Source organism: Leucopleurus acutus (genome assembly GCF_964270905.1).
Source record: "Leucopleurus acutus genome assembly, chromosome: 6".
Classification (NCBI taxonomy): Eukaryota; Metazoa; Chordata; class Mammalia; order Artiodactyla; family Delphinidae; genus Leucopleurus; species Leucopleurus acutus.
This window is the reverse complement of record NC_139149.1, coordinates 37,174,335-37,190,244: the sequence shown is the minus strand read 5'-3', so window position 1 is coordinate 37,190,244 and position 15,910 is coordinate 37,174,335. Positions and strand designations below refer to the sequence as shown.

At 35.6% G+C, this 15,910-nt stretch overlaps 1 long non-coding RNA gene across 1 annotated transcript in view; it reads right to left on the bottom strand.

Annotated features, from left to right (window-relative positions):
- Positions 1–2,084: 2,084 nt before the first annotated feature.
- LOC309963209 overlaps positions 2,085–15,910 on the bottom strand; it is a 102,015-nt gene continuing 88,189 nt past the window's right edge. Inside the window, exon 4 of the long non-coding RNA XR_014326282.1 lies at positions 2,085–2,522. This is a non-coding gene — a long non-coding RNA (uncharacterized lncRNA). The remainder of the gene's footprint in view (positions 2,523–15,910) is intronic.

The following is a 15,910-nucleotide window of genomic DNA, read 5'->3' as shown; positions in this document are numbered from 1 at the left end:
TTTTTAATGGTTATTTCTGGATAAACTATTTTTACATGTTTAAAAATCAACTTTCAACTGCTGATTGGGAAACTTCAATGGGCATAAAATTTACTAGCAGTACAACAAACATGATAAAAGAAATTTGGCATGAGTATAATGGACAAATTCATTATTGCTTTTGCAAGAGTTCAGCTTGCTACTATGAGGAAACCTGTTTTTGCTCATTTTGCAAAAAGTAGAATAATTGCATCACCTATTTATTGAATTATGTACTACACAAGTGCTAGGTAGCTAAGCTTTTTACTTGTATTATGCATCCCATTTAATCTTTACAATTATATTATTATTATCAAATTTAAAGATGTACAAACTGGGGGTCAGAGAGAATCAATTTGTTCAAGGTCACACAGCTGGTGGGTGTGGCACAGTTGTGGTTAATCAGACAGTCTTAATCTGTTCTATGAATTTGTGTTCTTGAATAGTAAGCTTGTAAGTCATACCCGCTATGCTCTAATTGCTTTTCTAACTACTGAAAATTTTTTAAATCATAATTTTCAAATAAATGTTAAAATATGGGAAATAAATGAAATGGCACTTTTGATTAGAATTATAAATATCTGTGGCTTATTAATGACATGGTCATAAATAGAATGCAATTCAAAGAGAACAAAGGGCTGGTTCTTAATACAATGTGGAAGAAATATAAATTACAGTTATCTGACACAAGATACGTTGCTGTGGTTAAAGAATAACTGAAGATCAAAATAAGATATGACATGTGGATGAGTTAAAAAAGGAAATATTAGAGAAAGAAGAAATTTGACTACAGGTTGCTTACAGAGAAGCACTGTTTATAGGAACTAGTTCCATTAATTTAGCAATGGTCAATTTTAACTATTTTCTTAAATAGTTAGGTGAATTATGTATATCGAACTAAGAGAAGATTTAAATCATGATTAGAGTGTAATTCTGAGAAAAGAAGTTTTAGAAACAGTCACTTAATAAAAGGGTTAAGAAAGATCTCCCTACTCCTGAGAGCTGTTATACTAGATTGGTTTACTGAAGGAAGCAATGAAATCTATTTTTCTGAAGATCCTTAAAAAGAGAAGGCATACATTATCAGCAGTTCAGAAAGGTTTAGGTGTCTCTCTGCCAGAAAGCCGCCAGTGGATAATCACTTATGGTTCTATAAAGCCTAGTGACTGCATAATAATGCTATTCTTATAACTACGAGGAAAGGGCAACACAGCTGCTTTTTCTTTTCTTTTGTGATCAGGATTTGCTGTCCAAAAAGTTGCAGAATAATTTGAATGTAATTAGATGAAATTTTCCCCAACAGAAAAGCAAGAACTAATTTTGACTCTAGTTACTGAAAGAAAACTCAGAAGCTACACTGGGTTTTTTAAACATTTATGGTCTCATTTACCTAGAAAGCATCCCTTTACATACAGCTTAAAAAGCAGACTCATTTGCTGGATGACTTTAGCCCTATGAGTTGAATTAACACTAAATTAAAAATTCTGAACATACCTACAGTTTCTTTGTTTGTATAAAATGCTTGGAGAAATTCAACTTTAGTGCATTCTACTCAAATTTTTGAGTTTACTTTTACTCAATTTTATATTCATCTACTTAAGTCTTTATTTTTCATGAAAGTAGAGAAAGCAGATTCCATACATTTATTATTTTTTTCTTTATAATCCAGTCAATTTCTTTCCAAGCAAACCCCCTTTAAAGGGTAATGTAATTAATTTCAATTTTGAAGATGGCACTGTGGTCCATAATCCTTGGCCAGCTATTTTTCCAGGAGCAATAAGAGCTGCTGTGAAAGTAACGAAATGTTCAATGGGATCGTGTGGTGTATGATTCTCATAAAATATAAAGCTATTAGGGATGTAAAGGGATCACACCCCAAGATTTTGGAGCACTTCAGAATAGTTGTTTAAAATAAGTGAGGGAAAAAAAATGTAGAAATTAAACAAAAAAAATTCATACATGGTACAGATAATTTTAAAATAAGTAGAAAATAATTCTAACTTCCCAAACTATTTAGTATTTGTAGTTATATGATATGTGTGTCCAAGATAGATGCAAAGAGCCCTATTTTCAAACATGGTTACTTAATTTTTATTATTTAGATTTTTTGTATTTAGGGATATAATGTAGTCCTATACTATATAGTACTCCAGGTAAGGGCAAAAGCAGCTTACTATAATTTTTGACATGCAGCAGTACTCAGGAAAAAAAGAAAAAGAAAAAGAAATAGCTATGCTTATATAAATTGCTATACTAAAGACTACTTTTTATTTTTTCATTAAAACATAAGATAATTCTACTTGTTTCTACATACTTAATAATAGAAAACTCATAGCACAAATATTTCATTGCTTGCCTCCAAAAAATTGTTGACATCCTCTGTGGCCATCTGTCAAGGTGATCATTCCTTTGTGTTTGATGGAATTAGAGGAGTATCACAGTTCTACAGATTGATGAAGAAAAATATTCTGTGCTCTTGGCTTCTGGTATATATTTCCTTGGTCCTGTTAAAAAGGAAATAAGGGTGAATTCTGAACAGACAGTTATTCTATATTTCTTTAGATTCATATTTAAAGACATTTTGAGATTCTTAACGAGGTCTCGTTAAGAATCATAGAATTTTAGTCTTACACACAGGACTTGCTAAATTTATGACTCCAGGTAAGAAAGAGCTATATAAATCAGATGATTCAATCCCCATATCTTACAGGATAGGAAACTGAAATCCAGACAGGTTAAACAACTCAACCATTGTTACAATCAACTGGTAGCAGAGCCAGTATGACAAACCAGTTCTTATCATTTCAAATCCAGGGCTCTTTCCTCTAGTTATCTCCCAGCAGGTAGAAGAGAAGACTCTCTGGAAGAGGAAGGGAGACTGGGAATAGCATTATCATGACCAAGCTAGTTTCTCAGCCCTAATGCTTAGAGAAAAATCTAGAAAGAAAGAACAAACATGATAGTTAAGTAATATTTAGATTATTAATTCAAAGCACAGCACTTGCTCAATGAACACCTACGATACTATTTTATTAAAGTACGATTAAGAGTATTTTATTAAAAATGACCAATCACTTAAATTTCTGAATTTCAAACAATTATGATCATTTATTTTTTCTAATCTTTGGTACTGCAACAATCTGTCATCCATATAGCAAAAAAAGGATATTTTTATTATCCACAGAGCAATATTTTTAATAAGAAAATTGGATTTTAGACACTCTTGATCAAAACACTTCAAAGATATCCCAGAACATCTATGATAAAATCCAAAGGCCTTATCTTGCCTTAGATGATTGGGCCCTGGCTACCTCTGAGAGCCTATCCTATCATTTTTCCCCTTGCTGTGTAATCTACAGCCTAGTGGTCTTCTTGTTCTTCCTTAAATATACTAAGCACACTTTTGGGTAAGGTCTTTGACCTTGGTTCCTCCTCAGACTGGAATATTTCTCCATCTAGGTGCATGTCTGTTCCCAATGACTGAAACATTCTTTTCCCTGAGAGCTCCACTGCATGTTTCAAGAATCTGCTCAAATGCCACCACCCAGAGAGGTTTTCTCTTACTACTAGCTAAACGACTTTCCCACCCTCCAGCATTCATCCCTCTCCCTACTGACCCTCATTTTTCTATACCCATACGTACTTCATTTCCAGTCACAGTATTTATAATTTCTAGATATTAAACAACCCAATATAATCCCCAGGGGGCCAGATGTGTTTTGGGATTAAGTATTATTTGAGTTTTTAAAGGTAATATGGTAAATGGACTATAATTATGCAGCCTCTCCCCCTAGTCTGAGAGGTCTGGGACAGCACTCTGAAATAAAATGTTAATATCTCTACAGCAAAACATATATCCATTCTCAGTGGTATTTGTAAAAAGACAATAAATAGCTCATATCAGTTTTACCACTCAACAAGATTAGGTCAGGTTTTACCATTATATGAATTGCAAAAACTTTCAGTTTTAGAGCTTTTGGATTTTGGAATTGCAGATAAAGGATTGTGGAATATACTATACATTAGTTTGTTTATTGCCTGTCTCCTCTATGTAATGTATGCTCACAAGACCAGCTTTTTTTTTCTTTTTCTGCTGTATGCCCAAGTACCTATCAGATAAGTACTCAATAAATATTAGTTAAGTAGGTAAGTGAAGGTTTCTGTAAGGATTAGTTTTTTTTTTTAACATTATAAGTAAACCCTATCCTATAATAATATTCTTCTCAGTTGAAGGAAGTTGAAAAAATTATTTTAAAAGCTTCTTAAAATTATTTATTCTTATATGGGTTGCTGAAAGAAAAAAATATGATAAACAGCACTTAGATAATATTACTCTACCATAAAAAGGAACAAAATTGGGTCATTTGTAGAGACGTGGATGATCCTAGAGACTGTCATACAGAGTGAAGGCAGTCAGAAAGAGAAAAACAAGTATCGTATATTAACGCATATATGTGGAACCTAGAAAAATGGTACAGATGAACCGGTTTGCAGGGCAGAAATAGAAACAAAGAAGTAGAGAACAAATGTATGGACAGCAAGGGGGTAAAGTGGCGGGGGGTGGGATGAATTGGGAGATTGGGGTTGACGTGTATACACTAATATGTATAAAATAGATAATAAGAACCTGCTGTATAGAAAAATAAAATTCAAAAAAAACCCAAAACAAAACTACAGGAAACAACACCTGGGCTGTGTAATATAGTGGGAAGAGTTTTCAACTGGAATTCTAGAGATCTAGGTGATTCCTTGCATTCCCATTTTCTATTTAATTACTTATCTATTTATCATTTATCTATCCACCTTCCATCCATCTATCTCTTTGATTTAGATACCTTACCATTCTTGGCCCAACATATTATCTCTAAAATGAGAAGGCAGAACTCAATCTTTAGTAGTTCTATGACTTTACTGAATTAAGTAATTGAGGCAATAACCACTCTGACTATCCCAGAAGCTGGCTGGCCAGTCTGAAAGACATATAATCTTGTTCATCTAATCTACAGTTTAAAAATTAGAGATAAGTTTTTAATTAAATTTAAGCATGCATGTTTTGAAGTGACACATTTGTAAAATATCTACCTTATATCACAGGTAAACAATACTGAACTTCTGTGTGAGTTTCTGCATAAGAGTATGCCTAATAATAACAAATATTTATTGGGCATTTACTATGTGCCAAGTGCTATTCTAAGCTCCGTATGTATAGTATTAAACTTACAACAATTCTATTAGCTAGATACTAATATTAAATCTCTGTGGTATATTAATTATTCCTCCCTTTCCCCACCACACATTCATGGGAGGTGCATGTGTACCTCTCTGCTCTTTGAGTTTGGGCTTGGCCACGTGACTTGCTTTGACCAAAGAGGATAACAGCAGGCAACACACAAGCAGAGCCTTGAAATACGTAGCTTTAGTAAGTGGGCTTCCTCCTTGCACTCTTGCTTTTTATTCTGAGAAAGAAATGTTTCAGGTAGCTATAGGTCCAAGGAAGATGAGACATGTGGCACAGACTTAGGCCCATCCTCCACTTGGAACCACATCCAGTTGAGCTCAACCTGGATCAGACCTCCTCCTGCTTACCCCCAGACTTCTGAGCAAGAACTAAATGCATTTGTGACATGCCAGTGAGATTTTTGTGGTGGTCTGTACTGCAGCAAAAGCTCACTGATAAACTTCCTTCTTATAGACAGCAAAAATGAGGGTCAGAGATTGAGTAATTTTTCCAAACTTTCACAGCTAATAAAGCGGTGGAGGTGGATATGAAGCCATGCAAGTCTAGCTCAAGGGCCTACACTCTAAGCCCCTATGCTATATTGCCACTACATTATACTGGCATACTGTATTATAAGATATTAAGCCATTTATTAATACGGCAGTGGGTGATCTGGCACATATTGAAATTCGTAATTGTAAATGTAGTCTAATTGTCAGTGGACAAAGATGTCCTGTAGCTTTGAGTGTAAAGTTTCATCTTGAGACATTAATAAATATAAAATAAATGTACTATTTTCTGGAGTCAAACTAATAAGACTACACATCTCTTGAAGTAGCTTCCCAGCTCACCCTGACACCGAATAGTGGCCCTCAGTGCTCATAGCTCTACCGCATAATTCTACCCTCTGACTTTGGCTGACCAATTCAGGACTGCATCTGTGATCTAAGCTGAATCATCCAGGTTTCTCTTTTAGTAGCTTGACATTTCGACATGTGAGTGGGAGTCCCCATGAATGGCTCTACTCTAGAGAAAGGTGAAATCCCCAGAGCTATCCTTGTTCATTTTCTTCCTACCTGTGAATTTCATGATACTCTAGTATCTTCCCAGGCAAATGCCCTTTTAAAATAGGCTTGCCAAACTCTGTTTCTTCCTACGGCAACCAAAAGAAAATCCATTGTTTTCTTTTAAAAAATCCATTGTTCTTTTTGTTATAATTTAAAAGTGCAGAGGAAGGATTTCTTAAAAAGACCTAATGAAGCTTGCATTTGCTTTTTGATCCTGTCAAAGTAATTTTGCAGTTTAGAGTTATGGATTATGTGTCTCCTGATACTAGTTAAAAATTCTTCCATATTTTAAAAACCAGGGTTCATGGACCCTAAAGGATCTGTGGATAGAACTATATTTTAGTAAAGTTGCAAAAAGTAGATTTCCTTTGTAATCCTATGTATTTTAGGTATTTAAATACATTTTGTTTGTAAGGAGCTTTCTATATGCCTTTTGATAATGAAAGACAAGTAAACATATGGGATTATTTTTGTCATTGATTCACTCAGAAACTATTTATGAGACTCAAATATATTCCAGACATTGTTTTAGGTACTGAAGATACAACAGGGATGAGACAAAGTCTCTGCCCTCATAAAGGAATAAGAAAGAATATGAGGAATATAATTTAAAAATTTCATAGTACTGTTAGTAATGAACTTGGTACATCTATACAGTAAGGAGATGAGGGTAGCTTGAAAGTGTGAGAGTATGTGGTGGTAAAATGCCTGTGGAAAGTTTATGAGCAATCCTTAATCTATACCTAATCTTCAAGAGGAATATATCAGCATATATAGGGAACCCTGCAAGAAATCCTATGTAAGAGTAAATAATAAAGCATTCAATACTACCACCACCACAATGGCAATGATTTTTATGCTTTTTAGTTTACCAGTGATTTCATATCTACTACTACAATATAACCTCAATACTTCTTCCAGATGAGCAGGAGAGAAAATGAAGCCTCAGAAGTTTGAGAAATTTGACCACTTTGAGTAGTGGTAAAACCAACTACACCCTGGTTTCTAAGTTTCCCAGCTTTTCTTTTCATTATACCACACTACATCATCTTAACAAAAGACGATTAGTTTCACAGCAGGCAGCATTGAAATTTCCTTTTATTTACTTCTGTGAGCTACTTGTGAAGTGGGAGAAAGAAGCAACATTATTGGGGTCACACAGAAGCTGCTGGTAACAAATTGAACATCTTTTGTCTTCAGGCATAAGCTCAAATCACTTTGGGATGTCATGATAGAATTGGTAGTGGAGGAGTTTAAGAATGTATTACAGCAGACTTTTCCCAACCAGAAGATTTAACCATCTAGAGTAGGGGTTGGCCAACTTCAGCCAGCGAACAAACCCAGTTTGCCACCTGTTTTTTGTATGCCCCCCCGCGTCCCCCCAAGCCAAGAATGGTATTTACATTTTAAGTGGTTCAGAAAGCACCACAAGAAAAAAAAATCATGACACCTGAAAATTATATGAAATTCAAATTTAAGTGTCCATAAATAAAGCTGAAACACAGCCATGCTCATTCGTTCATGTATCACCTGTGACTTCTTTCATGCCTCAACAGTATTTGAGGACCTGCTGGTCAGTCAAGCCTAAAATATTTACTATCTATCTGGCCTTTCACAGAAAAAGTTAGCTGATCGCTGATCTAGAAGGTCACAGAGTTTTCCAAGGAGTTCATGTTAAAGGTGGTAAAAACATCTGTTTAAAATTTTAATTTAAGAAATTAATAACTGCATAGTTATTTAATGGAATGATTTGAGAGCACCCGAGGCATATGAGTCAATGACTATCCTAGGGGCCTGAGAAGCACGCTTGCATCTCAGCCACTCAGGCAGCTGATCACTCGGATGACCTCCTTGACACCATGGTGTTTGTGATTATTACAGAGGTTTAAATTGTTTAACTACCAGTCCTACATTTTCAAATTTACTGTCACACAGATTGCTGGTTAAAGACAGCAAACACAAAGAAACTTTTGGTGACATATAATTAATGAGGAGAATAAAAGTTCTATGAAGCCTGTAAATCTGCCTTAAGATGACTGTCATCAAATCTGTAAGTTGCATTTATCTAATCAAAAGGAACCCCTAAAAGACTCAAATATTCTAAAAGTCAGCATTAAAAAGAATATGGTGATGATCATTTTCAAAATTTTCTTGAGTAAAATTTTCTCTTATTTAGAAATTAAAATCAGCTGATTTTGCAAGCAGATTTACAGGCTTCATAGGAGTTTTATGCAATAAACAGTTTTCTAAATATTTATGTTTTTGAAACTTGTTGTATTTAGAAATGTTACTTCTCTGAATGTTCACTATAGAGGTCCATTTCCCCTTGATTTGTAATGTTCCTTCATAAAGCTTTGGGTTGTGATCTGATTTTTAACAATATAGGTTCCCAACATTTTTGTAACTGAAAAACAATGACATTCTTCTTGAAAGTTTTAACACTTACCTATTAAAAAATGTTGAGAAACACTGTACCAAAGAATAGGGAAAATAAGTGATAATACTTATTGACTCTACATATTCATTCATTATTCTTCCAGGAAACAAATGAGTAGAAACTCTTTGCCAGCCTTGTAGAAAAAAGCCAAGAGATAAATGACCGTTTTTGTTTTCAAGGAGCTTACAGGCCGGTAGCTAGAAAAGTGACAAGTATACCAATTGTTAAAATTCAGTTTGTTAACTTCTTTAATAGATGTAAAGTAAGGTGCTCACAGATGTAAAGAAGCTGCTACTTTATAATCTAGACAAAAATGAACTCAGTTCCTGGTGGTGAAAACAGAAGAGAGACTCTCTTTTCAAAAAGGATGCACTTTAGTTACAGATATAAGGAAGGCAGGGTCTAGTGAATGTTTATCTAGAAAAAAGGATAAATTAAATATTCTCAACAGATGACCAAATTCTCCTTTTCTCTTAATTTCCAGAGAGTTTACACAATACCTTCATTCAAAACTTTTGGGAGTCAGATGTGTTTTGTAATTAACAACTTTTTAGTTTTGAAAGGTAAGTTTAAATCCATTATAACTGTTAAAAAACATACCAAAACTAAAAAAAAAACAACAAAAAGCCACAAGTTTTTAATGCCTAAAACATACATCAAAGACTGCTCTGTACCAAAAGATAATTTTAGGCTTCTTGTCGCTGATAATAACTTATTCAAAAAGAATAAACTATCATGAGTTGATGAACAGATACATAAAATGTAGTACCATCCATACAATGGAATATTATTTGACCATAAAAAGGAATGAAATTCTGACACATGCTACAACATGGATGAAACTTGAAAATATTATGCTAAGTGAAAGGATCAAGACACAAAGAGCAGAATAATGTATGATTCTATGTATATAAAATGTACAGAATAGGCAAATACATAGAGGCAAAAAGAAGATTAATGACTGCCAGGGGCTTGGAGTAGAGGGGAATGAAGAGTGACTGCTAAGGGGTACAGGGTTTCTTTTTGGGGTGATGAAAATGTTCTGGAATAAGTGGTAATTGATGTACAACATTCTGAATACACCAAAAAGCACTGAACTGTACAATTTAAAATTATGAAATTTATAACAAATTGTATTTTAATAAAGCTGTCATCAAAATTTTTTCTATGAAGACGAATGAACTTACTTTATCAGAGAATGTTCAATCTCTAAAGGATTAAAAATAAACTGCTAAGATGAACTATCCTAGGGAACTATTTCTGTTTGTGACTGAATAACCACATTGATCTTGTAAGATAGCTAAAAGAAAGTAGTAATAAAGTTCTTCAGACACTTCACGTTTAAAAATCTAAGCACATACACAAAAATCTAAAACATGGGAACACATATAATCAGTATGGATAAGTAAAGAATAAGAAAAGAATCAAACGATAGACTAAACCTGGTTTAGATTATAGTTTGTCCTTACTTCAAACACATAACAAAAATTAAAAATTCCAATCAGATGCTGAAAATAGTCCTAAAGCGTTAATCTGGTATTTTTTCCCCCTCTAAATTCAAAGTCCAAATTCTTTTTATTCCAAATTAAGTTAGGAAATATTTATAAACCAATCTACAACCACTACAATAGGATCACTGTGAACAATGGTATTTGGGAACTGGAATAAATTTAAAATTGAAGATTCAATCAGAAGAATGAAAGAATGAAGAAATTAGAATCTGTCTGAATTCGAACCTGAAGTTTTAACATGCAAAAGGTGAATTATAGAGCAAAAAACAAACAAGAAAAGAGACAGCAGAGTCCACAAAAATCTATGTTCATTTACTTGAGTCCCATACTGATGTTCCAGTTAGGCTTGAGCTGAAGATATTACTATCTAGAACACTTAAATTGGCTTGATGATTCAGGTGTTAAGATCAACTGAATGATTGCTTCCATTGGTAGATCACAACTAGTCAGCAAATGGGTAAAGAGACACATTTACTCCAGTGGTTTGGGAAAGTCTACAGTGAAATTACAACTGCATAATCTTCATATATATATATGAAAATTTATACATATACTGAAAATTTATGAGTCAAAAAGCTTTATATATGTAGCAAGAAACACTTTCTTTAATATTCATCAAAAATAAATTGTAACAGGATAAAATTCTTACCAAATTACCAATATTTATTTAGTCATATATTTTTTATACTTTGTGTCTTATTCCTATTGGGCAACGTAAGTAAAATAAATAAATTTCAATTTATAAATATAACATAACAATATGATTACTAGATTCTAGGAAATGACCATGAGATAAAGTCAAGCAGCTCCCAATATTTACTTTAATATGTGGTAAATCACAACAACACTATTAGAAATTCTTTTATTTGTTTTGGTTTTTTAAGATCATAAGTTTACTACTGGAAAGCTTAATAATATAAAGTATAAAATATAATTGGATCTAGGTAATTTAGCAAAATATGAGCTTCCCAATCATTTTATAGAAGCTGCTATCTCTTGAACAGTTTGTATAAAATCATTTGGTATGTTTGAAGTATGAGAAAAAAAGAATTCAGAATTCTTTCATAAGTAGTACACTCAACATTGGAGATAGAAAGGGATGATGGGTAGGTACATATATGTGACAATAACATAGCAACAGCAACTGATTCGTATGAAAATCAGTCTATAGGTCCTGTTTAGGATGAAGAAATTGGCTAATGCTTGCAGCTAGAAGTAAGTAGTTTTATGGCTTTACTTTTCTTTTTGGAATGAAAATATTAAAATAACATGTAAAGAGGGAATTCCCTGGTGGTGCAGTGGTTAAGACTTTGCCTTCTAGTGAAGGAGGTGAGTGTTTGATACCTGGTCGGGGAGCTAAGATGGCACATGCCTCGTGGCCAAAAAACCAAAACATAAAACAGAAGCAATACAGTAACAAATTCAATAAAGACTTTAAAAATGGTGTACAGCAAAAAAATCTTTACAAAAAAAAACCATGTAAAGATACTGTGATCAGGAGACCTTCAAGATGGAGGAGGAGTGAGACTTGGAGATCACCTTCCTCCCCACAAATACATCAGAAATACATCTACCTGTGCAACAACTCCTACAGAACACCTACTGAACGCTGGTAGACCTCAGACTTCCCAAAAGGCAAGAAACTCCCCACGTACCTGGCTAGGGCAAAAGAAAAAAGAAAAAACAGAGACAAAAGAATAGGGCAGGACCTGCCTCTCTGGGAGGGAGCTGTGAAGGAGGAAAAGTTTCCACACACTAGGAAGCCCCTTTATGGGCAGAGATGGGGGGTGGCAAGGGGGAATCTTCAGAGCCAAGGAGGAGAGCACAGCAATAGGGGTGCAGAGGGCAAAGTGGAGAGATTCTAGCACAGGGGATAGGTGCCGACCAGCACTCATCAGCCCGAGAGGCTTGTCTGCTCACCTGCCAGGGCAGGTGGGGGCTGGGAGCTGAGGCTCCAGCTTCCGAAATCAGATGCCAGGGAGAGGACTGGGGTTGGCTGTGTGAATGCAGCCTGAAGGGGGCAAGTGCACCACAGCTAGCCGGGAGGGAGTCTGGAAAGGCCTAAGAGGCAAGAGACTATTGTTTTGGGGTGCGCAAGGAGATTCAGAGCACGAAACGAGCTCCAGAGATGGGTGTGAGCCGTGGCTATCAACGTGGACACAAGAGACGGGCATGAAACACTAAGGCTGCTGCTGCAGCCATCAAGAAGCCTGTGTGCAAGCACAGGTCACTATCCATATCTCCTCTCCTGGGAGCCTGTGCAGCCTGCCACTGCGAGGGTCCCGTGATCTAGGGACAACTTCCCCAGGAGAACACACGGTGCGCCTCAGGCTGGTGGAACATCACGCCAGCCTCTGCCACCGCAGGCTTGTCCCGCATTCCGTACCCCTCCCTCCCCCTGGGCTGAGTGAGCCAGAGCCCCAGAATCAGCTGCTCCTTTAAGTCCCTCCTATATGAGCAAAGAACAGACACACTCAGGCAACCTACATGCAGAGGTGGGGCCAAATCCAAAGCTGAACACCAGGAGCTGTGCGAACAAAGAAAAGAAAGGGAAATCTCTCCCAGCAGCTTCAGGAGCAGTGGATTAAATCTCCACCATCAACTTGATGTACGCTGCATCTGTGGAATACCTGAATAGACAACGAAATCCCAAATTGAGGAGGTGGACTTTGGGAGCAACTGTAGACTTGGGGTTTGCTTTCTGCATCTAATTTGTTTCTGGTTTTATGTTTATCTTAGTTTAGTACTTAGAGTTTATTATCATTGGTGGATTTGTTTATTGATTTGGTTGCTCTCTTCCTTTTAATATAAAGATATAAATACATTTTCCCTTTTTCTCTTTTTATGAGTGTGTATGTATATGCTTCTTTGTGTGATTTTGTCTATATAGCTTTGCTTTTACCATTTGTCCTGTCATTTTTTTCTTTATTTTTCTGTATAGTTTTTAGTGCTGCTTATCATTGGCGGATTTGTTTTTTGGTTTCGCTGCTCTCTGTTTTCTTTCTTTTTTTTAAAAATTACTTTTCAAATTTTTTTTATTATTAATAATTTTTAAATTTTAAATTTTAATAACTTTATTTTATTTTTACTTTCTTTCTTTTCCTCTGAGCCATGTGGCTGACAGGGTCTTGGGGCTCCGGCTGGGTGTCCAGCCTGTGCCTCTGAGGTGGGAGAGCCAACTTGAGGACACTGGTCCACCAGAGATATCCTGGCTCCACGTAATATGAAACAGCGAAATCTCTCCCAGAGATCTGCATCTCAATGGTAAGACTGAGTTCCACTTAATGACCAGAAAGCTAGGCTACAGTGTTGGACACCCTATGCCATACAACTAGCAAGACAGGAATACAACCCGACCCGTTAGCAGAGAGGCTGCCTAAAAACATAATACGGTCACAGACACCCCAAAACACACCTCCGGGCGTAGTCCTGCCCACCAGAAAGACAAGATCCAGCCTCAGCCACCAGAACAAAAGGTACCAGTCCCCTCCACGAGAAAGCCTACACAAGCCACTGAACCAACTTTAGCCATTAGGGGAAGACACCAAAAATGACAGAAACTATGAACCTGCAGCAGGCGAAAAGGAGATCCCAAACACAGTAAGTTAAGCAAAATGAGAAGGCAGAGAAACACACAGCATATGAAGGAGCAAGGTAAAAACCAACCAGACCAAACAAATGAAGAGAAATTAGGCAGTCTACCTGAAAAAAAATTCAGAGTAATGATGGTAAAGACGATCCAAAATCTTGGAAAGAGAACGGATAAAATACAAGAAACGTTTAACAAGCACCTAGAAGAACTAAAGAGCAAACAAACAATGATGAACAACACAATAAATGAAATTAAAAATTCTCTAGAAGGAATCAATAGCAGAATAACTGAGGCAGAAGGAAGGATAAGTGACCTGGAAGATAAAATAATGGAAATAACTACCGCAGAGCAGAATAAAGAAAAAAGAATGAAAAGAACGGAGGACAGTCTCAGAGACCTCTGGGACAACATTAAATGCATCAACATTCGAATTATAGGGGTTCCAGAAGAAGAAGAGAAAAAGAAATGGACTGAGAAAATATTTGAAGAGATTATAGTTGAAAACTTCCCTAGTATGGGAAAGGAAATAGTCAGTCAAGTCCAGGAAGCACAGAGAGTCCCATACAGGATAAATTCAAGGAGAAACACGCCAAGACACATATTAATCAAACTATCAAAAAATAAATATGAAGAAAAAATATTAAAAGCAGCAAGGGAAAAACAACAAATAACATACAAGGGAATCCCCATAAGGTTAACAGCTGATCTTTCAGCAGAAACTCTGCAAGCCAGAAGGGAGTGGCAGGACATATTTAAAGTGATGAAAGGGAAAAACCTACAACCAAGATTACTCTAGCTGGCAAGGATCTCATTTGATTTGACAGAGAAATTAAAACCTTTATAGACAAGGAAAAGCTAAGAGAATTCAGCACCACCAAACCAGCTTTACAACAAATGCCAAAGGAACTTCTCTAGGCAGGGAACACAAGAGAAAGAAAAGACCTACAAAAACAAACCCAAAACAAGTAGGAAAATGGTAATAGGAACATACATAATGATAACTACCTTAAATGTAAATGGATTAAAGCTCCAACCAAAAGACATAGACTGGCTGAATGGATAAATAAACAAGACCCATATATATGCTGTCTACAAGAGACCACTTCAGACCGAGGGACACATACAGACTAAAAGTGAGGGGATGGAAAAAGATATTCCATGCAAATGGAAATAAAAAGAAAGCTGGAGTAGCAATTTTCATATGACAAAATAGACTTTAAAATAAAGAGTATTATAAGAGACAAAGAAGGACACTACATAATGATCAAGGGAGCAATCCAAGAAGATATAACAACTGTAAATATTTATGCATCTAACACAGGGGCACCTCAATATATAAGGAAAATGCTAACAGCCATAAGGGGGAAGTCGACAGTAACACAATCATAGTAGGGGAATTTAACACCCCACTTTCACCAATGGACAGATCATCCAAAATGAAAATAAATAAGGAAACACAGCTTTAAATGACACATTAAACAAGATGAACTTAACTGATATCTACAGGACATTCCATCCAGAAACAACAGAATACACTTTCTTCTCAAGTGCTCATGGAACATTCTCCAGGATACATCATACCTTGGGTCACAAATCAAGCCTTGGTAAATTTAAGAAAACTGAAATCATATCAAGTATCATTTCCGACCACAACGCTATGAGCCTAGATATCAATTACAGGAAAAAAATCTGTAAAAAATATAAACACATGGAGGCTAAATAATAGACTACTAAATAACCAAGAGATCACTGAAGAAATCAAAGAGGAAATCAAAAACTACCTGGAAACAAATGACAATGAAAACACAAAGACCCAAAACCTATGGGATGCAGCAAAAGCAGTTCTAAGAGGGAAGTTTATAGCAATACAATCCTACCTCAAGAAACATGAAGCATCTCAAATAAACAATCTAACCTTACACCTAAAGCAATTAGCGAAAGAAGAACAAAAAAACCTCAAAGATAGCAGAAGGAAAGAAATCATAAAGATCAGATCAGAAATAAATGAAAAAGAAATGAAGAAAACAATAGCAAAGATCAATAGAACTAAAAGCTGGTTCTTTGAGA